The sequence below is a fragment of the Dendropsophus ebraccatus genome, chromosome 15, assembly GCF_027789765.1.
Source record: "Dendropsophus ebraccatus isolate aDenEbr1 chromosome 15, aDenEbr1.pat, whole genome shotgun sequence".
Taxonomy (NCBI): domain Eukaryota; kingdom Metazoa; phylum Chordata; class Amphibia; order Anura; family Hylidae; genus Dendropsophus; species Dendropsophus ebraccatus.
The window spans coordinates 288,360-311,332 of NC_091468.1; positions in this window are offsets into that span (position 1 = coordinate 288,360).

A 22,973-nucleotide genomic window follows, 5' to 3' on the forward strand; every position below is an offset into this window, starting at 1 on the left:
GGCCGAGGAGAAGGGCGTACCATCTGTACAGAGAGAGGGGGAGACTGGTGACAGTCTGGAGCAGAGGCCGAGGAGAAGGGCCGTACCATCTGTACAGAGAAAGGGGGAGTCTGGTGACAGTCTGGAGCAGAGGAGAAGGGCCGTACCATCTGTACAAAGAGAGGGGGAGTCTGGTGACAGTCTGGAGCAGAGGAGAAGGGCCGTACCATCTGTACAAAGAGAGGGGGAGTCTGGTGACAGTCTGGAGCAGAGGAGAAGGGCCGTACCATCTGTACAGAGAGAGGGGGAGTCTGGTGACAGTCTGGAGCAGAGGCCGAGGAGAAGGGCCGTACCATCTGTACAAAGAGAGGGGGAGTCTGGTGACAGTCTGGAGCAGAGGAGAAGGGCGTACCATCTGTACAAAGAGAGGGGGAGTCTGGTGATAGTCTGGAGCAGAGGAGAAGGGCCGTACCATCTGTACAAAGAGAGGGGGAGTCTGGTGACAGTCTGGAGCAGAGGAGAAGGGCCGTACCATCTGTACAGAGAGAGGGGGAGTCTGGTGACAGTCTGGAGCAGAGGCCGAGGAGAAGGGCGTACCATCTGTACAGAGAGAGGGGGAGACTGGTGACAGTCTGGAGCAGAGGCCGAGGAGAAGGGCCGTACCATCTGTACAGAGAAAGGGGGAGTCTGGTGACAGTCTGGAGCAGAGGAGAAGGGCCGTACCATCTGTACAAAGAGAGGGGGAGACTGGTGACAGTCTGGAGCAGAGGAGAAGGGCCGTACCATCTGTACAGAGAGAGGGGGAGTCTGGTGACAGTCTGGAGCAGAGGAGAAGGGCCGTACCATCTGTACAGAGAGAGGGGGAGTCTGGTGACAGTCTGGAGCAGAGGCCGAGGAGAAGGGCGTACCATCTGTACAGAGAGAGGGGGAGTCTGGTGACAGTCTGGAGCAGAGGCCGAGGAGAAGGGCGTACCATCTGTACAGAGAGAGGGGGAGTCTGGTGACAGTCTGGAGCAGAGGAGAAGGGCGTACCATCTGTACAGAGAGGGGGAGTCTAGTGACAGTCTGGAGCAGAGGAGAAGGGCCGTACCATCTGTACAGAGAGAGGGGGAGTCTGGTGACAGTCTGGAGCAGAGGAGAAGGGCCGTACCATCTGTACAGAGAGAGGGGGAGTCTGGTGACAGTCTGGAGCAGAGGCCGAGGAGAAGGGCGTACTATCTGTACAGAGAGAGGGGGAGTCTGGTGACAATGTTGGCATACTAAGACCATATTTCCCTCTGATCAGGAATCGTCTTCAGGATTTTCAATAGGGTCTAGTAGGCCAACATACATTGCACATACATCACATGTACCCTTGTGTACTGTGCCACTGTCTCCCCATCATCTCCTCCCATTAGGTGATGTAGTCCTGCATATTACCCCACACACCATGCTGGCAGATGTAGTTCTACTCTGCCACTGCTGTCCCCTCCTATACTGTTTCATCTTCTAATCTGTTGCAGAACTACAACTATTTAAAAAAAATACCAATATGACATGATGGGGGGGGTTGGAGTTGGATGGCAACAGGCTACACAACTACAATTTCCATTGTGAACTGTTGGCAGGACACGATGGGAGTTGTAGTTCTAGGCGGTGTCCAGGACCCTCCTTTGGCTGCTCTTCTGTTCAGCCCTGTATTGCCTCTTCTCCCTCTTTAGTCATCGCTTGCAAGGAGCAGGGGGTCTTTCAGGTGACCTGCCAGCGCTGCTGAGATCCCGTGGGATGTACGTGCTGCTTAACCTCTGCTGCTGAGGTCGGGCTGGGGGTGTGCAGTGGTGGGCAGCACTGCTGAGGTCAGAGGGGCTTTCAACCAATCTGGAATTCCGGACACTTTCCTCATGTGTTTTGGGAAAGTGTCAGGAATTCTGGCGCTCCCATAGAGTTCTATGCGGGCATCTGTGCCGAAATTCTGGACCTAAATAGGCTGGATCGAATAAAATCACGACCACCTTTCCGGAACAGACACTTCTCAAGATAAATCCTGAAGGGTGTTGGCCAATAATGTTGCCCTATGGGTCTGGAAATCAATCCAGATTTCCTGATAAGAAATGTGGGCATATTTTCTGGACGTGTGAAGGGGCCTGATCCATTTTTACTTCCAGGAAACCATCAGGCAATGGCTTTAGGATTTCCTGATACACACCAGCACCTCCAACATACTGACTACAAGATCCTGGGAAAGCTGAGTGACCACATCATACTGAGAACAGGATACTGGGCAAGCTGGGTGACCACCCCAACCAAAACAACCATGTCTGGGTGGAGAAAAGATACTGCAGACATCACGGCAGAGGTCTCTGGTTGGGGGGTGGTGGGGCTGCATACATCGCTGTTGCAGCCTGGGGGACCTTATCACTTTGTCGTGGTCGGGGGGGAGGACCACTGCTGGGCCTGCGGTCTCCTTGCTTCCAGGGTCTGGTCGCCTGTAGTCTGCTCCCAGCTGCAGTATGATGTCCGCTGCACTGAAACTCTCCCCCCAGCACCCGCCGCTCCGTGCAGCCTCCTGCCCCAGCCTGTCACCGGAAGTCTGGTGCATTGCTGATGTGCTCAGGAAAGTGTCCAGAATTCTGGAAGAAAATAGGACAGGATCTACTAAAAAAAAAAGTCATAGCTTATATGTATGGCATTTTTAGTGGCCCTTTTCTAGGGAGAAAAAGCCACAGTCGGGTCCCCAGGGGGTTAATTCAACCCCTGTGGGCATTATTGTCCTCTGTTTAAGGGGGATTGGCCAAGAGTTATGGCCCTATTCCACGGGTCGTTTTAGAGGAGCAAACGAGCGCTATTAGCGCTCGTTTGCTCCTCGTTCGCCGCTCGCTGCCGCCGCTATTCAACGCGGCTGCAGCGAGCGGGTGAGTGCGGGAGGGGCGGCGGGGAGCTGCGGGGGGGCTGCTCGGAGGATCGCTGATCGTCCGGGCAGCCCATAGGATATAGCAGCGTCTGCTGCCGATGCTCCTATTCAACGGAGCGACGGCAGCAGATCGCTGCTATATCAGTCGCTTGTTTTTCAACATGTTGAAAAACAAGCGACTGCAACGATCAGCCGACATGAACGATGTCGGCTGATCGTTGCACTCTATTCCACGGAACGATTATCGTCCGTAGCGGTCGATATCGTCCGAAAACGAACGATAATCGTTCCGTGGATTAGGGCCATTAGATGACACTGCTACAGCCGCTGCCTGGCAGAGCTGACATGGCACAAATCTCTGCTCAACCAGTCAGTGGCTGTATCGGAGTCCCGCCTCAGCCACTGATTGGCTGATGGGAGATTTGAAGAGTCAGAGCCCGAAACCCTTTAAGCTCAGTGTGTCGGGTTGTAGTGAAGAAGGAAAATGTCGGAGGTGAGTATGGACCTTTCCTCTTCTCCTGCACTGCACTTATCCCAGCAAGGAATGGGGCACAAATTCTACTTCCTTGCTGGTATGGGTGTAGTGTGAGATCAGTCCAGACCCCAGGGGGGTTAGTGTGGATGCAATGCATCCTCACTTAACCCCTTGTGCATCAGACTGTACACAGCATCTGGAAAGATGCTGCATACTTGTAAGGTGCAGAATACCTGCCAAAATGATAGGTGTTCTGCTCCTGCCTGTTTTTTGTGTCTTCCCTTTTGTTTTTCAGATATCAGTATCCAGAGGATTCGTTGGACATTGATGACCAGTAGAGATGAGTGAGTGTACAGTAGGAGCAAAGAGCTTTGTTCTTATTGGGATTCTACTCAGGCTGCAGAGCTTTGAAGTCTGTCCCGCTCACTGCTGTTTCTTCCAAGGTGCTGGGAAACTTCTCCACTTTCCAAGGACTGGATCAATCTTTCTCTCCTCACCTTCATGACGGCACCACAGGAGTTAACTCAGCCCTGAGGGACAATAAAAGCACAAACACGAGAGGTTAAAAGCCCCTCCCCTTCCCACTTACACCAGTGCTTTTCCTGTCCCTGTAAGGGCAGGCACGAGAGTACGGGGGTCCGTCATGAAGATGAGGATTCCTGAAAACAGAAGCAAGAAAAATACCTCCTTCCAGGGGATCGATCGGGGCCTAGGTCTCCTTCCTTCCCAGGGGCATCTGGGGACTTCGGTCCGGAGGGGAGCAGGCCCACGTGGCGCGTCTGCTCCATACTGTGAGGAGGCGGGGATCCTGCACGCCGATGGCCTCTGCGGCTTCCCCCCCTCGCGTCTCTACTCAGGGCCGCGCGCGGATTGCGGCCTACTTCCGGGTACTGCGGGTCACATGGCGGATCCGGAAGTGACGCGTACATCGCGTCATGACGTCACACGCCGGGAGCGTACTTCCGGGACCGGCGCGGTTATTTTTAAAGGTGAGTGCAGGAGAGGGTTAGCTGATCTGAGGTCTGCATTTCTCATGGAGGGTGCCGGATCAAAGAGGTCCGCTACGGCGGAAAAAGCTATGCCCACAGACAAAGCCCCACAACCGCAGCCGGGGGTTATTTATTTATTATTACAATATGTCTCACCCGGGTCACTATGTATTCTATAGCACTGGGTGGATTGCTGGTTATATTATACTACAAAAATCCATATGCATGTTTCCCTAGGAGAAGGAGAAGGGCCCTGCAAGGAAATGTAACCTTTGTGGCGCCAGGCTCTCTTCGTCTTATAGGAAAAACATTTGTGCAGCCTGCATAGGCGATATTGTAAAGGAGGATAGAGCCTCTTTCCTGTCTGAGATAAAAGACATGATGAAGGCGGAAATAGCAGCAGTCAAACCACCTCCTCCTACTCCTACTGTTTTTCCAGCACCATTATCAGTGCAAATGGATCCTGTAGAACCTGTAAATATATCCCCTACTAATGTGCTACCTATAACACCAGGTCCGTCTGACACTCCAGTTACAGTTACTCCATCACTCCCCCTTGACTGTAATCCAGGATCTGTTGCAGGTCCTAGCTCTTTTGGAGAACTAGTAGTGAGACCAAAAAAGCGTAAGACTGTGTCTATATCATCTGACTCTGAATCAGAATCTGGTCAATTATCTGACTCCCCTGTAATATACTCTGAGGACTCGGATACTCAGGAGGGTGCCAGAAGATATATCTTTCCTACAGACCATACTGGAGCTCTCCTTAAAGCTGTTAGGAGCGCTCTTGGAATGGAAGATGTACAAGAAGAATTATCAGTCAAAGATAATCTCTTTGCAGGGTTAAAAACAAAAAAGAAAACCGTGTTTCCTATTTATGAGTCTTTACATCAACTCATACAGGATGAATGGGAAGACCCAGAGAAACGGCTCATGGTTCCGTCTCGGATAAAAAGACGTCTCCCCTTTAGTGAGGAGGATATTGAAAAATGGGGTGAAGCTCCTAGGATTGACGCCCAAGTAGCTAAAACTACTAAGAAAACTACACTCTCATTTGAAGACTCTTCTCAGATGAAAGACCCATTGGATAGGAAGGCAGAAAGTCTTCTGAAAAAATCCTGGGATACAGTATCAATATCCCTGAAGAATAACATTGCGGCTACATGTGTAGCTCGTGCCCTACATGTCTGGATAGGACAATTAGAAGATCACCTAAGGAATAAGAAATCGAGGGAACAAATAATTGTATCACTCCCTCTTTTGAAGGATGCGGCAGCCTATCTGGCAGACTCAACAGCCGAAGCAATCAGAATATCGGCCAAAGATGGAGCACTGACCACTGCGGCTCGACGAGCCCTATGGCTTAAAAGCTAGACTGGAGATAATATCTCCAAGTCAAAACTCTGCGGCATTCCCTTTGAAGGGAACTATGTTTTTGGTTCAGCTCTAGATAAAATTGTAGAGAAAGCGGCGGACAAAAAGAAGGCTCTACCCGAAGGGAAGACCCCCAAAAAGAAGGAACAATACAAACGGCCCAGATTCCAAGAAGACTATAAGGGCAAAAGGAAAACTGGCCGTTGGAGCTATAATAAAGGAGGAAAGGGGAAGAATATTTTTTTCAACCCCAAGGCCTCAAAAGACAAGCAATGACGACATTCCAGTAGGGGGGAGGCTGACTAAGTTTCGGGAGGCTTGGTACAACATCTCAAAAAACCAGTGGATCCTCAAGATCATCTCCGTAGGATACAAAATAGAATTCCTGGAGCCCCCCCCCCCCCCCAAGGAAATTTCTGATCTCCCGTCAAGTAGAGAGGCATCTACAAAAAGAGCTCGTGAAAAATGTAAACGAGCTCATATCTTTAACCCCTTAAGGACAGAGCTTGAAATGGCCTTAATGACAGAGACAAATTTTATGAATATGACCTGTGTCACTTTATTCATTAATAACTTCGGGATGCTTTTACCTATCCGGCTGATTCTGAGATTGTTTTCTCGTGACATATTGTACTTCACATTTCTGGTAAATTGGAGTCGATACTCATAATGAATCTTTATGAAAAAAACCCAAATAATGTGAAAAAATGTGAAAAACTGCATTTTTCCAACTTTGAAACTTTTTTGCGTATACAGAAATTGGCTATACCACATAAATTATATATTAAATAGCATTAGCAACATGTCTACTTTATGTTGGCGGCATTTATTAAACGATTTTTCATTTTTTTTAGACGATAGGAAGCTTAAAACATTAGCAGCAAATTTCCAAATTTTCAGTAAAATTTCAAAATCAGATATTTTTAGGGACCTGTTCAGGTTTAAAGTGTATTTGAGGGGCCTGTATGTTAGAAAGCCCCACAAAGCTCCCCATTTCAGAAACTGCACCCCCCACACTCTGCAAAAGCATATCCAGAAAGTGTTTTAAACCCTTTAGGGGAGTCACAGAAATAAAAGCTAAGTGTGTAAGAAATTTGAAAATTTTAATTTTCTGTGCAGAGATTTTATTGTAATCCAATATTTTTCATAATTATAAACCTATTACCAGAGAAATGCACCCCAATAATTATTGCCCCGTTTCTGCAGTTTATAGAAATACCCCATATGTGACCCTATTGCGCTATTTGACGCAACCACAAGCCTCAGATACAAAGGAGCGCCTAGTGAATTTCAACACCTCCGTTATATTTGGTCATTTCTGACTGTACCACTTCAGGTTGGCAGAGGCTCTGGGGTGCCAAAACCTAAAAAACACCCCTAAAGGGACACCATTTAGAAAACTACACCCCTCAAGGAATGTAACAAGGGGTGCAGTGAGCATTTGGACCCCACAGGTGCTTCACAGATTTTCCGAACAATATGGCGTGAAAAAAGAAAAATTTATTTTTTACACTAAAATGTTGTTCTAGCCTTCAATTTTTCATTTTCTTAAAGGGATAAGAGGAAAAAAAAGACACAAAATGTGTAGCGCAGTTCCTCCCGAGTACGGAAATACCCCACATGTGGCGATAAAGTGCCAAGGGGGCGCAGGACGAGCCTCCAAAGGGAAGGAGCGCCAATTGGCTTTTGGAAGCTGAATTTCACTGGAAAGGATTTCAAGGGCCATGTCGCATTTACAGAGCCCTCGTGCTGCCAAGACACTGGAAACCCCCCACAAGTGATTCCATTCTGGAAACTACACCCCTCAAGGAATCTAACAAGGGGTGCAGTGAGCATATGGACCCCACTGGTGACGGGCACAAATGTGGAACAATGTGACGTAAAAGTAAAAAATTTAATTTTTTCACTTTCATGGCACAAATGTGCCCGTCATCAAGGGGTCCATATCCTCACTGCACCCCTTGTTAGATTCCTTGAGGGGTGCAGTTTCCAGAATGGGGTCACTTGTGGGGGGTTTCCAGTGTTTTGGCAGCACGAGGGCTCTGTAAATGCGACATGGCGTTCATCATCCATTCTAGCCAAATCCAACCTCCAAAATCCAAATGGCGCTCCTTCCCTTCGGAGGCTTGCCCTGCGCCCACATGGCGCTTTATGTCCACATGTGGGGTATTTACAGACTCGGGGGAAATTGCTCTAAACATATTGTGTGTTTTTTTCTCTTTTAACCCCTTGTGAAAATGATAAATTCAAGGCTAAACCAACATTATAGTGTAAAAAATGTAATATTTCATTTTCACGCCACATTGTTCCATATTTGTGCCAGTCACCAGTGGGGTCCATATGCTCACTACACCCCTTGTTACATTCCCTGAGGGGTGCAGTTTCCATAATGGGGTCACTTGTGGGGGGTTTCAACTGTCTTGGCAACACAGAGGCCTTTTAAATGCAACATGGCCCCTCGAAATCCATTCCATTCAAATCCAGCCTTCAAAAACGAAATGGCGCTCCTTCCCTTTGGAGGCTTACCCTGCACCCGCATGGCGCTTTATGTCCACATGTGGGGTATTTCCGTACTCAGGGGAAATTGCTCTACACATTTATTGTTTTTTTTAATCTTTTAGCCCCTTGTGAAAATGAAAAAATCATGACAAGATTAATGATTTAGAGTAAAAACTTTACAAAAATTACAATAAATGTTGGTCTAGCCTTGATTTTTTCCATTTCCACAAGGGGTTAAAAAAGAAAATGAACACAAAACGTGTAGGGTAGTTTCCCCTGAGTACGAAAATACCCCACATGTGGGCATAATGTGCCATATGGGCACAGGGCAAGCCACCAAAGGGACAGAGCGCCATTTAGAGGCTGGAATGGAGGATGGAGGCCATGTCGCAATTACAAAGCTCCTGTGCTGCCAGGACAGTAGAAACCCCCCACAAGTGACCCCATTCTGGAAACTACACCCCATAAGGAATCTAACAAGGGGTGCAGTGAGGATATGGACCCCACTGGTGACAGTCACTTACGTAGAACATATGCCGAGAAAATAAAAAATACCATTTTTTTTTCATTTTCACGTCCCAAATGTGGCCGTCACCAGGGGGCCATATTCCCGCTGCCCCCCTTGTTAGATTCCTTATGGGGTGTAGTTTCCAGAATGGGGTCACTTGTGGGGGGTTTCTACTGTCCTGGCCGCACAGAGGCTTTGTAATTGCATCATGGCATCCTCTAATGGGAATGGCGGCCATACCTATTTAGCTGGGGAAAAAGGGACAATTCTAATTTATTTGGGGGTATTAGGCCAATTATTAGTTTATAAGGTTGAAAATGACAGGTGTCCATCAAATTCAACCTGTGTTGATCCAGAGGAAGGCAAAAAACCCCTCGTGAGGCAGACGACAGTAGCCTCATCACAGGGGAAAATTCCTTCCCGACTCCATAATGGCGATCAGAATAATCCCCGGATCAACGTGACCCCTGAAATAGGAATAAGGGACAGAATTTAGACAATGTAGAACCCCAATGACGTGTGGTGCGCCTTGGAGCGATCCAGTATGCAGAGGCCGGGGGGATCAGGACAGGTGTCACACTGGAAAATGTTGTCCTTCCTGATCCCCCTGTTACGCCACACTCTGCACTTCTTCTGGGGTCTCCTGTTTTCCAGTGTGGGGGACGTCACCTGGAAAATGTTGCCCTGGTGCGATACGGGGTCCTTCATATCCAGAAGCGCTGGGTCCGCTCCATGGCTGCTAAATATTAGGGCGCTATTACTACTTCTGATATGTTCGGATCGTGCCGCAAGCTACAGTAGCTCGGGCAGCGAGGGACCAGAAGAGGGGGTGCTGGTATAAAAGTTATCCCCGTACAGGTGGTAACCTTTATCCAGCAGTGGGAAGATCAGTTCCCGGATGATCTTCCCACTTGTTCCGAGGATGGGGGGGGGGGAGGGGGCATCTGGGGGCTGGATTCGGGTGTCCCTTCCTACACACACTCTAAGGGTACGTGCACACTGCGGAATCGCGACAGATAACCCTTCGTGCATTCCACAGTTGGCACCCGCCGGCGGACTGATGCAGGCGCACGTCTCCGTCCGTGTCATAGACTCCATTCTATGCACGGGCAGATTCCGCTCTCCGTACAACGTATTCATTCTTTGGATGGACGACGGATTCCGCCCGTGCATAGAATGGAGTCTATGACACGGGTAGAGACATGCGCCCGCATCAGTCCGCCGGCGGGTGCCAGCTGCGGAATGCACGAAGGGTTATCCTTCGCCATTCCGCAGTGTGCACGTACCCTAAATCTGTAAGAGTACCCTGAGGTACGCTCACAGAGTTTGGAGAATTTCACGCCATACCGTCATCTCTTATTGGGACGGTACTGGCGGAAAAGACGTGTCTGGGAGGCAGCATACGCTACGCTACCCACCAGACATGTCACTGGATGATGAGGATGAATGGAGGAAAGAAGGATCCCCCCATTCATCCTCACTGGCTGTTTCGGTGTCGGAGGTAATAATAACGTATCCCTCTGACGCCGAAAACACCCTGGGGGCCATCTTTATACGGGGACTAGTATATGGGGTATGTAGTGGTGTAGTGTCAAACTTTATTCAATGTAGTGTGGTGTAATGTAGTGTTTTTTACGTGTTTTTTTACAGTAAGTATAAAAAAAAAACCTACGCCAACAAAGGAGTTGCTGATAAATGTCGCACTTATGTGCGGCACCTATCAGCAGACCGTGGCAGTAGAATATAGAAAAAACCACCCTACGCCAAAAAGGAGGAGTTGCTGATTAGCAGCGCACTTTCGTGCGATGCTGATCAACACTCAGCGGCGATAGGGTGCGGAAAATAGAAAAAAAAAATTGGGAAAAAAAAAATAAAAATTTTTCTACATTCTGAACATCCCTATAGTGGCTGATACGTGTATTACACATATCAGCCGCTAGAGGGCAGCAGAGCGCAAATTCCGGAAAATGACGAGGCTGGAGCCGAAAATAGCCGAGAGAAGACGACGGGGATCGCCGGAAAGACCCGAAGACCGAACGGAAAGATGGAGGACGCCGCGAACCCGGAAGACGCCGATCAGGAGCCCGGGACAGGTGAGTAATGTACAAATACCTGCTCTGGACCCCTCGGCTACCTAGCTGAGGGGTCCAGGGCAGGTATTTACTATTTTCTGGGACTCTGATCGCCGTGCCACCGGCCCGATCGCCGTGAACAGCCGGGCGGCCGTTCACGGCGATCGGGCCGGTGGCACGGCGATCACCATTACTTTTTACAGTAATGGCGGTCGGTGCCGTCCTCGGACAGCACCGACCGCCATTTTTTTTCCGGGTCATCGGGTCGCCGATGACCCGGAAAGGTTCCGATCGCCGCTATTGGCTGATCTGAATATAGCGGCGAATCTGAATATAGCCTATAGCGGCGATCGTAAGCACGGGGGGTGTTAACCACCCCCCGTGCCGTGAAGCTACGATGGCCTGCTATGATTTATAGCAGGCCATCTTCCCCGACCGCTGTGTGTGAACACGCAGCGATCGGGGAAACATCGGGCGTAAATTTACGCCCTGATGCGCCAAGTACCAGGGCGCGAGGGCGTAAGTTTACGCCCGATGTCGTTAAGGGGTTAAATGTAGTGATTCCTGTCCCAGTGGAGGAACTAGGGAAGGGTCATTACTCCAATCTTTTTCTGGTTCCCAAACCAAATGGATCCCACAGATTGATTATAAATCTCAAGCCTTTGAACAAGTACATCAAATACTTGAGGTTCAAGATGGAATCAATCAAGTCCACTACGCCACTAATAACAAACAATGCGGTAATGGCATCCATCGATCTGAAGGATGCCTATTACCATATACCCATTCAAGCAGCATCTCAGAAGTTCCTCAGATTTGCCATCAAGATGGAGGATCAGGTCCGCCACTTTCAATTCCGAGCTCTACCCTTCGGAATTTCGTCCGCACCAAGGATTTTCTCCAGTGTCATGGGGGAAGTGATTTCCTACCTCCACCTGCAAAAGATCAACGTGGTATCCTACCTGGACGACCTCCTACTGATAGCGGAATCAGAACAGAAACTTCGTCAGGACCTTCAGGTAACTTCAGACATTCTGACTTCCTTAGGTTGGATTATAAACCAGGAAAAATCAGACTTAATCCCAGATACCCGAAAGACCTTTCTGGGGATTGTCCTAGACTCAAACAAACAAATGTCTTTCCTACCTCGAGAAAAAAGATCTTCTCTTATTCAGCATATCAACCAATTCAGAGTAAAGAACTCTTGCAGGATCAGAGAGACCATGTCAATGTAACGCCTGGAGTAGTGGATCCACTGGACCGTCACTAGCGATGGCACTAACCTCACCAGGGAGCGGAGTCTAAGGGGCCGCTGGTTTTCACCAGAGCCCGCCGCAAGGTGGGATGGACTTGCTGCGGCAGGCGACCCCCAGGTCGCTACCCCTGGCTTGGTTGCTAGTGACGGCAGGCGAGGCGTGGCAGGAGCAGTAGGCAGGAGATAGTGCTGGCAGAGGTCTGTAGACGTAACCGCAGGTGACAGGATGAACACAGGAGCAATGGAGTGACAGGGGAGCAGGAACCAGGAACAAGGACTAGGGACCAGGTAGCGGATAGGTATCAGGAACAAGGACTTGGGACCAGGTAGCGGATAGGAATCAGGAACAACAGGGGGCTGGGCCAAACGCTATGGGAAACATGTAGAGGCTCCAACACAAGGGACAGGGCATGCTGGGATTTATAGGGAGTGATAGGTGCAATTAACCAATTAAGGGCGGACTGGCCCTTTAAATCTGAGACAGCCGGCGCGCGTGCGCCCGGCACAGACGGAGACAGGAGCGGAGGAGAGGTGAGGCGCCCCCAGGGGCCGAACTAGCAGCAGCGCCGGGTCCCTGCACAAGGACGCCGGCGGCTGCATGGGGCAGGAGGAGGTCGCGGCGGTGGCCCGGAACACGGGACACCGCCGCGGCCGTGACAGTCAATCCTGGGGTCGATGACAGCCTGCATACCAGCTGTACCATGGAGCCAAGCCCACTCAAGATCCCTTCAAGCCGCAATGCTCAGATCTTGGAACAAGAAAGATTCGGGTTTGGACAAAGTCATGTCTCTCTCCAAACAGGTCAAAGAATCCCTCCGGTGGTGGACCATCCCCTCCCATCTGAAAAAAGGAGTTCATTGGAACCCAACACCCAGGATAGTCATCTCCACCGACGCAAGTCTGTCAGGATGGGGAGCCCAGGTGAATTCTCTACCTCTACAAGGTACTTGGCCTCCAGAAATATCTTAAAAATCTTCAAATTTTCGAGAACTCATGGCCGTTCTGATGTCCTTGAAGCAGGCAAGTCCTATACTAAAAGACTCGCATGTTCACATTCTATCAGACAATGTGACAACTGTGGCTCATCTACGGCATCAAGGGAGTCCGAAACAGAATTCTCTTCAATCTATTTCAGATCCGATATTTTCCTGGGCAGAAAAACACCTTTCCCTTTCAGCAACCCACCTCAAGGGAATAGACAATGTTCAAGCGGACTTCCTGAGCCGCCATATCATTCACCCAGGGGAATGGTGTCTGAACCAAGACATCTTTCAGATGCTAATAAAGAAATGGGGTACACCAGAAGTGGATCTCTTTGCCACTCGACAAAACAGGAAGCTGGAGAAGTTTTTTTTCTCTGAATCCCAAGGACAGACCTCCGGGAGTGGATGCGCTAGCACAACCATGGTCTTTCAAAATGGCTTATGCCTTTCCGCCTATCCCTCTGATGCCCAAGACACTCCAGAAAATCAGGACAGAACAAATAACAGTGATTCTTCTGACCCCATTCTGGCCAAAGAGGGCATGGTTCGGCCTACTACAAACCATGAGTCTGGAACCACCGATACAGCTTCCTCTCCTCCCCAGATCTTCTCCATCAAGGTCCATTACATCACCCCAACCTGGAAGATCTACGGTTGACTGCATGGATCCTGAAAGGTCCATGTTAAAAAGTAGGGGACTTTTACATGATGTAATTACCACCCTACAAAAAAGTAGGAAACCGGTAACTGCAAAAATATATCTAAAAGTATGGAAGGTCTTCTCATCCTGGTGTCCATCTCCTCCACCGTTTCCAGCTGATCCTGACATACCATTAATTCTGGAATTCCTACAGGCTGGATTGAAGAAGGGGCTACAACCCGCCACCTTAAAAGTACAGGTATCAGCCTTATCGGCCATATATGATACTAATATAGCTGACCATAGGTGGGTGATCTAATCCTACTTAAAAAAATCTCGTTCCACCTTGGGACCTCAACACCGTCCTAGAAGGTCTAACTCGTCCTCCATTTGAACCATTATCAGAGGCCAGTATAAAAATTTTGTCCTGGAAGACGGCCTTCCTGGTGGCTATTGTCTCGGCCCGTAGGGTCTCAGAAATTCAAGCCTTCACTATTAGGGAACCTTATTTTATTCTTCAATCAGACTGCATAGTTCTCAAAACTGATCCAAATTTCCTTCCCAAAGTGGTCTCTAATTTTCACCGTTCCCAAGATATATACCTACCATCCTTTTGTGAAACACCTAAGAATATCCAGGAAGAAAAATTTCATCTATTGGATGTTAAGAGAGCAGTCCTCCAATATCTAGAATCCTGCAGTTCTTGGAGACAAGATCAAGCTCTTTTTCTTCTATTCCAGGGGAAAATAAAGGCAAAAAGGCTTCCAAAAGCGTAATATCTCGCTGGATAAAAAACGCTATTCTAGAGGTCTACAAATTAATGAACTTACCTTCTCCTTTTTCAATCAAAGCCCATTCCACCAGAGCAGTGTCCACTTCTTGGGCGGAGAGAGCCTGCACGTCAATTGAACAGATCTGCAGGGCTGCTACTTGGTCAACGCCTCACACGTTCACCAGACACTACAGACTTCAGCTACAGCGGAACGAAGATCTTGCCTTCGGCAGAAAAGTTCTGCAAGCTGTGGTCCCACCCTAAGGTAAATTGTTGGTATTCTCCTGTGGTGCCGTCATGAAGGTGAGGAGAGAAAATGGTATTAGTCTTACCGGTAAGACGGTTTCTCCGAACCTTCATGACGGCACCACCATCCCTCCCTAAATATTAAGTACTCACGTGGTGCTAGTGTTGTTCTAAAATCACTGGTGTAAGTGGGAAGGGGAGGGGCTTTTAACCTCTCGTGTTTGTGCTTTTCCTGTCCCTCAGGGCTGAGTTAACTCCTGTGGTGCCGTCATGAAGGTTCGGAGAAACCGTCTTACCAGTAATACTAATACCATTTTTTCCAGCAGTGAGTGGGACAGACTTCAAAGCTCCTCAGCCTGATGAGTAGAATCCCGATAGGAACAAAGCTCTTTGCTCCTACTGTACACTCACTCATCTCTTATGACCAGCTTTTTTTTTTTTAAATAAAATTGTCAACAAGGGTTGTGGCAGTGTTATTTGTATTTTTTTCATTTGTTTTGTTTTTATCTTTTATTTACTTTATAGACTTGGTAGTGGAAGCTGCCTGATAGACGGCATCCATTACTAAGTCGGAGTTTAGAGCTAGCTGGTATGAAATGGCTGACACTAACCCCCCACCCATTATTACCCCAGTACCCACCGCACAAGGGCTACTGGGAAGAGCCGGGTACCAGTAGTCCCTGAGCGCCTGGACTGGATAGTGTCTGGCTGGTATTATTATGCTGGGGTAGGCACAAATAGAGGGCTCTTCCCACCCTGATACTACTAGGCTGCTGCTGTTTGGTTTTTTAGTTTTTTTAATCTGGCTGGTGATGTAATTAGGGAGAACAATACAAGTTTTTTGAATAAGTACAAAAAAAGATGAGTGGGGTTCCCCCCTGCTCAGGGCAGATGTGTTGCCCTGCGCTTTTCATTGACAGGGTTAGGGATATTGTAAAAATCCCAACAATTCCACTTGTAGGCTATTTTTTTATTTTTAAACTTTACAGTGAATTGATCTGAGCTGTACACATAGGTAGATTGCTTATGAAGAGACAGCTAATCACCTACTCCTGTTTTGATTGCCTCTTTCTAAGCTTTAGGGTACAAATACACACGACTGATCTGCAGCTGACTTCTTGCTGTGGATCACTGCCTTGTAATCTCTATGGGCAGTCACTCGATTGACATCCTGCTGCGAGTATGTCAGGAGACCGCCCCGTTAACCTCCCCCCGCCGCCTGGAGCATATACATTACCTACTCCGCGATCCGGCTTGCTTCGGGGGTTCCCGGCTACACGTCCCACTCAGCCAATCAGTGTGCTGCGCGGGACGTGTAGCAAGGAAACCCCGAAGCAAGCCGGATCGCGGAGGAGGTAATGTATATGCTCTGGCCGGGGGTTAACGGGGCGGTCTCCTGACATTCTCACAGCAGGATGTCAATCGAGTATGTCTGCACATAGATTACAGTGATCTGCAGTGAGAAATCTGCGGATCAGTCATGTGTGTTTTCAATTTAGTACAATGATGTGTGTGTGGCTCGTGTCCCAAGAGCCTGCCCCCTGCGTGGCTCGTGTCCCAAGAGCCTGCCCCCTGCGTGGCTCGTGTCCCAAGAGCCTGCCCCCTGCGTGGCTCGTGTCCCAAGAGCCTGCCCCCTGCGTGGCTCGTGTCCCAAGAGCCTGCCCCCTGCGTGGCTCGTGTCCCAAGAGCCTGCCCCCTGCGTGGCTCGTGTCCCAAGAGCCTGCCCCCTGCGTGGCTCGTGTCACAAGAGCCCGCCCCCTGCGTGGCTCGTGTCCCAAGAGCCCGCCCCCTGCGTGACCTGTGTCCCAAGTGCCTGCCTCCTGGATGGTGGTGGTGGTGGGGGGAACTAGTTTTTAAAAATTTTACAAACAACCACTGGCTTAAAACGGGTCTGTTTACCTATGTCCCTTCATAAGCAATCGGATCATATTGATATGGCAGATGTGCTTTAAAGGGGAACTATCAGCAGGTTAGGCGAATCTAAGCTGCTGATCGCCCCCTATTGCACATAGGGTGCTGAGGAAGAAGGTATGTCTTACCTTCCTCCTCCGCGCCATTCCCATGCTGTGTAATCCTTGACCGAGAGCACTGCCCCGCCCCCAGAGGGATAACAGCGTTCTGGGGCAGCAATTTTAGCGGTGCTCATGACTAAAGATTACACGGCTAACAGCGCAGAGAAGGAAGGTAAGACACATACCCTCCTCCTCTGCGCAATAGGGGGCTATCTGGTTAGTTCCCCTAGGGACTTTTATAAGAATTTAATAGAACTCCAACTATAAACTCCAAGGCTATGACCGACCTCTGGCCACTCGGACAGAAAAAAGGGGACGTACACAAAAGCTTCATATCCAAACAACATTGGATTTAGTCAAAGTATATAAAATTAGTATAAGAGGAAGACGAGCCTCCTCACAAGACCATAACCAAGGTAAAAACACGTTAAATACATAAATCAATAGCCCATCCAAGACGGGAGATACTAACAACTCACCCCGAAACACGAGTAATGAAAAGAGAAGTAGAATGGTGGAGAATACTGCGCTAATATCGACTCGGAAAACAATAAGAACTGTCCCCATCAGTGATGAGCGAAGACAAAGGGAGATGCAGGGGACCAGAGCTCGGCCCAGGGAAGGTCGTGTGAAAATGATGGAAACACCACGGGATGGGCAGGAAACATCCGGGGCAGCAGGTATACATGTATCTGAGGCTGCCTAATCGCAACATTATAACATTCTGGGCAACAGCCGGGTGGATATGGCTGCACTAAGAAAGCAACCCTGCAGACTGGCTGCACATGACAACATACTGGTCACACTGGTTTTTGGAGGTTGTTGTATAGAGTCTGTGTGTAAGTGGTGCTATATGGTGTATGCCACCTCTTACACAGGACACTGAGCAGTGAGGTTCTATGCTGCTGTACTACAAATCACAGCAATACAATGTGCAGCAGCACCAGCCACAAAATAATATAATAGTACTGAGGACTTTGGGGTGTGTATGCAGCACCGACTCTCCCCTTTCTGGCAGCGGCCGATCACCACAGTGCAGCTAAGATTGTGGTAGCTGCACTGCAAGTCCCAGCCAGCAGCCTGGAGTACTCAAAACAAAATAAAAATGTGAAGCCCTTACAAGGGCTGTTGTGTTCTTTCTCTAGTATCCCTGCCTACAGGAACGCTAATTCCCTCCCTAACACTCTCCTTGACCAGCAGCAGCTCTGTCCCTGATCTCTTCCAGCATACATGTAAGGCGATCACCGCCGGCCGAGACTTTTATATGGCAGGGTCATCTGATCTGGCCGACCAATCGCTGCTATCGACATGTATGGGTCCCACGTCATCACAGGATGTACCAAAGAGTCTCCTGCATGCAGTGGCGGATTAAAAGTACCCTGGGCCCCGGGCTGTCCACCCAACCTGCCCCCCCCCCAGTCAATTTGCCCGCATTATAATCCGCTACTGCCCCCCCCCCCCACGCTGTCCCCAATAAACATTGCCTGCCTTCCCTCCCTGCTGGCCCCAATAAACATCCCTTGCTGCTACCCCCAGTAAGCATTGCCCACCCCACCTCCACTGCCCCCAATAAACATATTGCCACTTGTTGCCCTTAATAAACATATTGCCACCTCACCTGGTCCCCTGATGTTGCCCCCCCCCCCAAGGTCACAGCAGCACAAAGGATGTCAGGAGAGGAGGGTGCTGATCTTTTAGGAGAAGTCACAGCAGCACAGAGGATGTCAGGAGAGGAGGGTGCTGGTCTTATAGGAGAAGTCACAGCAGCACAGAGGATGTCAGGAGAGGAGGGTGCTGGTCTATGGCGGAGGTCACAGCAGCACAGAGGATGTCAGGAGAGGAGGGTGCTGATCTTTTAGGAGAAGTCACAGCAGCACAGAGGATGTCAGGAGAGGAGGGTGCTGGTCTATGGCGGAGGTCACAGCAGCACAGAGGATGTCAGGAGAGGAGGGGGCTGATCTTATAGGAGAGGTCACAGCAGCACAGAGGATGGGGCTGATCAGGAGAGGAGGGGGCTGATCTATAGGGGAGGTCCCAGCAGCACAGAGGATGTCAGGAGAGGAGGCTGCTAATCCTATAGGAGATGGTCCCACTTTATAGATGGTCCCCCTCTTTCCCCCCTTATAGATGGTCCCCCTCTTTCCCCCCCCCCTTATAGATGGCCCCCCTCTTTCCCCCCTTATAGATGGTCCCCCTCTTTCCCCCCCTTATAGATGGTCCCCCTCTTTCCCCCCCCTTATAGATGGTCCCCCTCTTTCCCCCCTTATAAATGGTCCCCCTTTTCCCCCCCTTATAGATGGTCCCCCTCTTCCCCCCCTTATAAATGGTCCCCCTCTTTCCCCCCTTATAGATGGTCCCCCTCTTCCCCCCCCTTATAGATGGTCCCCCTCTTTCCCCCCCTTATAGATGGTCCCCCTCTGCCCCCCTTATAGATGGTCCCCCTCTTCCCCCCTTATAGATGGTCCCCCTCTGCCCCCCCCCTTATAGATGGTCCCCCTCTGCCCCCCCCCCTTATAGATGGTCCCCCTCTGCCCCCCCCCTTATAGATGGTCCCCCTCTGCCCCTCCCCTTATAGATGGTCCCCCTCTTCTCTCCTTATAGATGGTCCCCCTCTTCTCTCCTTATAGATGGTCCCCCTCTTCTCTTCCCCCCTTATAGATGGTCCCCCTCTCCTCCCCCCCCCCCTTATAGATGGTCCCCCTCTCCCCCCCCCCTTATAGATGGCCCTTCTCCTTCCCCCCCCTTATAGATGGCCCTTCTCCTTCCCCCCCCTTATAGATGGTCCCCCTCTTTCTCCCCTTTATAGATGGTCCCCCCTTCCCTTCTTTATAGATGGTCCCCCTCTTTCCCCCCTTTATAGATGGTCCCCCTCTTTCCCCCCCTTTATAGATGGTCCCCCTCTTCCCCCCCCTTATAGATGGTCCCCCTCTTCCCCCCCCTTATAGATGGCCCCCCTCTTCCCCCCCTTATAGATGGCCCCCTCTTTCCCCCTTTATAGATGGTCCCCCTCTTTCCCCCCCTTATAGATGGTCCCCCTCTTCCTCCCCTTATAAATGGTCCCCCTCTTCCCCCCCTTATAGATGGTCCCCCTCTTTCCCCCCCCTTATAGATCGTCCCCCTCTTCCCCCCCCTTATAGATGGTCCCCCTCTTTCCCCCCCTTATAGATGGTCCCCCTCTGCCCCCCCTTTATAGATGGTCCCCCCTTATAGATGGTCCCCCTCTTTCCCCCCCTTATAGATGGTCCCCCTCTGCCACCCCCCCTTATAGATGGTCCCCCTCTGCCACCCCCCCTTATAGATGGTCCCCCTCTGCCCCTCCCCTTATAGATGGTCCTCCTCTTCTCTCCTTATAGATGGTCCCCCTCTTCTCTCCTTATAGATGGTCCCCCTCTTTCCCCCCCTTATAGATGGTCCCCCTCTTTCCCCCCCTTATAGATGGTCCCCCTCTTCCCCCCCCTTATAGATGGCCCCCCTCTTCCCCCCCCCTTATAGATGGTCCCCCTCTTCCCCCCCCCCTTATAGATGGTCCCCCTCTTTCCCCCCCCCCCCCCCTTATAGATGGTCCCCCTCTTTCCCCCCCCCCCTTATAGATGGCCCCCCTCTTTCTCCCCTTTATAGATGGTCCCCCTCTTTCCCCCCTTTATAGATGGTCCCCCTCTTTCTTCCCTTTATAGATGGTCCCCCTCTTTCCCCCCTTTATAGATGGTCCCCCTCTTTCCCCCCTTTATAGATGGTCCCCCCCTTCCCTTCTTTATAGATGGCCCCCTCTTTCCCCCCCTTATAGATGGCCCCCTCTTTCCCCCCCCTTATAGATGGTCCCCCTCTCCCCCCTCCCTTATAGATGGTCCCCCTCTTCTCTCCTTATAGATGGTCCCCCTCTTCTCTCCTTATAGATGGTCCCCCTCTTCTCTCCTTATAGATGGTCTCCCTCTTTCCCCCCCTTATAGATGGTCCCCCTCTTCTCTTCCCCCCCTTATAGATGGTCCCCCTCTTCCCCCCCCTTATAGATGGTCCCCCTCTTCCCCACCCCCTTATAGATGGTCCCCCTCTTCCCCACCCCCTTATAGATGGTCCCCTCTTTCCCCCCCCCCTTATAGATGGTCCCCCTCTTTCCCCCCCCTTATAGATGGTCCCCCTCTTTCCCCCCCCCCTTATAGATGGCCCTTCTCATTCCCCCCCCCTTATAGATGGCCCCCCTTTCTCCCCTTTATAGAATGTCCCCCTCTTTCCCCCCCTTATAGATGGTCCCCCTCTTATAGATGGTCCCCCTCTTTCCCCCCCTTATAGATGGTCCCCCTCTGCCACCCCCCCTTATAGATGGTCCCCCTCTTTCCCCCCCTTATAGATGGTCCCCCTCTTCCCCCCCCCTTATAGATGGCCCCCCTCTTTCCCCCCTTATAGATGGTCCCCCTCTTTCCCCCCTTATAGATGGTCCCCCTCTTTCCCCCTTTATAGATGGTCCCCCTCTTTCCCCCCCTTATAGATGGTCCCCCTCTTTCCCCCCTTATAGATGGTTCCCCTCTTTCCCCCCCTTATAGATGGTCCCCCTCTTTCCCCCCCTTATAGATGGTCCCCCTCTTTCCCCCTTTATAGATGGTCCCCCTCTTTCCCCCCTTTATAGATGGCCCCCCTCTTTCCCCCCTTATAGATGGTCCCCCTCTTTCCCCCCTTTATAGATGGTCCCCCTCTTTCCCCCCCTTATAGATGGTCCCCCTCTTTCCCCCCTTATAGATGGTTCCCCTCTTTCCCCCCCTTATAGATGGTCCCCCTCTTTCCCCCCCTTATAGATGGTCCCCCTCTTTCCCCCCTTTATAGATGCCCCCCCCCCGTCAGTAAATAACACAAACATAACAAAACACAACTCACCTGCCTTCCGTTCCCCCGTCGAGCCTCTCTCCTGCTGCAGTCTCCGGCTGATGCGCGGCTGCCGGGGGTGTCCGGTCCTCTCCCCGGCAGCGCGCGCATCACACAGCTCCTAGTGCCGCCTGGGCCCTGACTTCCGGTACAGAGAGCGTCAGTACCGGAAGTCAGGGCACTAGGCGTACAGGGAGCTGTGTGATGCGCGCGCTGCCGGGGAGAGGACGGGACACCGCGCAGCCGCACACCGGGCAGCCGCGCATCAGCCGGAGACTCTTGTGACCGCAAGCGAAACAATGCTTGCGGTCACAAGAGTGCAGTGGCGAGGGAGGTTAGGTAGGAGAAGAAACCTCTAGCAGCTCCATTCTAGCCTTGTCAGTGCAGAATAGGCTGCAATATGGTGTCCAGAGGGAGGGAGACTGCGGTGTCCAGAGGGAGGGAGACTGCGGTGTCCAGAGGGAGGGAGACTGCGGTGTCCAGAGGGAGGGAGACTGCGGTGTCCAGAGGGAGGGAGACTGCGGTGTCCAGAGGGAGGGAGACTGCGGTGTCCAGAGGGAGGGAGACTGCGGTGTCCAGAGGGAGGGAGACTGCGGTGTCCAGAGGGAGGGAGACTGCGGTGTCCAGAGGGAGGGAGACTGCGGTGTCCAGAGGGAGGGAGACTGCGGTGTCCAGAGGGAGGGAGACTGCGGTGTCCAGAGGGAGGGAGACTGCGGTGTCCAGAGGGAGGGAGACTGCGGTGTCCAGAGGGAGGGAGACTGCGGTGTCCAGAGGGAGGGAGACTGCGGTGTCCAGAGGGAGGGAGACTGCGGTGTCCAGAGGGAGGGAGACTGCGGTGTCCAGAGGGAGGGAGACTGCGGTGTCCAGAGGGAGGGAGACTGCGGTGTCCAGAGGGAGGGAGACTGCTGTGTCCCACTACTCACTGACTGCCCCACTACTCACTGACTGCCCCTCTGTTCACTGACTGCCCCACTACTCACTGACAGCCCCAATACTCACTAACTGGCCCACTACTCACTGACTGCCCCAATACTCACTGACTGCCCCAATACTCACTGACTTCCCCTCTATTCACTGACTGGCCCAATACTCACTAACTGCCCCACTACTTACTGACTGCCCCACTACTCACTGACTGCCCCAATACTCACTGACTGTCCCTCTGTTCACTGACTGCCCAATACTCATTGACTGCCCCAATACTCACTGACTGCCCCACTGCTCACTGACTGCCCCAATACTCACTGACTGCCCCAATACTCACTGACTGCCCCACTACTCACTGACTGCCCCAATACTCACTGACTGTCCCTCTGTTCACTGACTGCCCAACACTCATTGACTGCCCCAATACTCACTGACTGCCCCAATACTCACTGACTGCCCCACTACTCACTGACTGCCCCTGTTCACTTACTGCCCCAC